Here is a 2,213-nt window from a genome sequence, read left to right as displayed (position 1 = left end):
GATTGTGAGTTCACTATAGATGTATGGATTTGTTTCTGAGTTCTTTATTCTGTTCCATTGCTCCAAGTATCTGTTTTTATGCCAGTACCATGCCATTTTGGTTACTATGGCTCTGTACTATGATTTAAAGTCAGGTAATGTGATTCCTCCAGTTTTGTTCTTTTTGCTCAGTACAGCTTTAGCTATTCTGGATCTTTTGTGGTTACATATGTATTTTAGGGTTTTTTTTTTAAATTTCTGTGAAGTATGTCTTTGGTATTTTGATAGAGATTGCATTGAATCTGTAGATTTTTTTAAGTAGTATGGACATTTTAACAATAGTGATTCCTCCAATCTATGAACATCAAATATCTTTCCATTTTTTTTTGTGTGTGCCCTCTTTAATTTCTTTCATCAATGTTCTATAGTTTTCATTGTAGAGATCCTCTAATTCTTGGTTAATTCCTAGATATTTTATTTTACCTGTAGCTGTTATACATGGCATTGCTTTCCTGATTTTTTTTCTTGAGATTGTTTACTGGTGGCATATAGAAATGCTACTGATTATTGTATGTCTATATTGTATCCTGCACCTTTACTGAATTGTTTATCAGTTTGAATAGTTTTTCAGTGAAATCATTAGGTTTTCCAAATATAAAATCATATCACCTGCAAACGAGGATAATTTGACTTCTTCTTTTCCAATATATATGCCCTTTATTTTGTTCTCTTATCTCATTGCTCTTGCTAGGATTCCCAGTATGATGTTGAATAACAGTAGAGAAAGTGGGTATTATTATCATGTTCCAGATCTTAGAAGAAAGGCTTTTAGTTTTTCTTCATTCAGTACAGTATTAGCTGTGAGTCCACTGAATACAGCATTTAGTATGTTGAGATATGTTCCTTCTATCCCCAGTTTTCTGAGGGTTTTTATCATGAAGCGAGGTTGAACTTAGTCAAATGTTTCTTCAGCATCAGTTGAAATAATAATATGGTTTTTGTCCTTCATTCTGTTGATATGATGTATCACATTGATGGATTCACATATGTTGAACCATCCTGGCATCCCTGGGATAAATCCACTTGGTCATGATGAATGATCTTGTCATTGCACTGTTGAATTCAGTTTGTTAGTATTTCGTTGAGGATTTTTGCATCAGTATTCATCAGTGGTATTGACCTATAGTTTCTTTTTTGATGTGTCTTTGGTTTTGGCATAGGCATAATAATGGCTTCATGGAATGAGTTTGGAAGCATTCCCTCTTTCTCTATTTTTTGGAATCGTTTGAGTAAAATTGGTGTTTTTTTTTTTTTTTTTTCCCTTTAAATACTTGCTAGAATTCAGTAGTGAAGCCATCAGGTCCCAAGATTTTTTTTTTTTTTTTTTTTTTTTTTTTCTGGAACACTTTTTATCCTGGCTTCAATTGTGTTAGTTGTTATTGGTCTGTTCATGCTTCAGATAGCCTCATGGTTCAATCTTGGTAGGTTGTATGGGTTTAGGAATTTATTTATTCTAGATTTTCTAATTTATTGTCATGTAGTTACTTACAGTAGCCACTAATGATCCTTTAAATTTCTGCAGTATCAGTTTTTATAATGTATCCCTTTTCATCTCTGATTTATTTATTTGGATCTTCTCTCTTTTTTATTTAGACTAGTTAAAGGTTTGTCAGTTTTGTTTATGTTTTCAAAACACAAACTTCTTGTTTCATTTATCTTGTATATTTTCTTAATTTCAAATTCATATAATGTACTCTAATCTTTATTATTTCTTTTCTTCTGCTAATTTTGGGTTTGGTTTGCTCTTGCTTTTCCAGTTCTTTAAGATGCCTCATTAGGTTGTTTATTTGAAGTTTTTCTTCTTTTTCGATGTAGGCACTTTTAGCTATAAATTTCTCTGTTAGTATTGCTTCTTCATTATGACATAGATTTTGATAAGTTGTATTTCCACTATCATTTGTTTCAAGAAAACTTTTACTTTTCTCCTTAATCTCTTCAGTGATTCACTGGGTGTTCAGAAACATATTGTTTAATGTCTGTGTGTCTTTATAGTTTCCAAAATTCCTTGTGTTAATGATTTCTAGTTTTATTCCATTTTTGTCAGAGAAGATGCTTGATATTGCTTCTTTTTTAAAATGTTTTAATACTTGTTTCATAATCTGACTTATGGCCTATCCTTTAGAATGATCTATGTGCTAAGGAGAAGAATGTGTATTCTATAGCCATTAGATGAA

This window comes from Callithrix jacchus, chromosome 10 (genome assembly GCF_049354715.1).
Source record: "Callithrix jacchus isolate 240 chromosome 10, calJac240_pri, whole genome shotgun sequence".
Lineage (NCBI taxonomy): Eukaryota > Metazoa > Chordata > Mammalia > Primates > Cebidae > Callithrix > Callithrix jacchus.
This window is presented reverse-complemented; position numbering follows the sequence as displayed.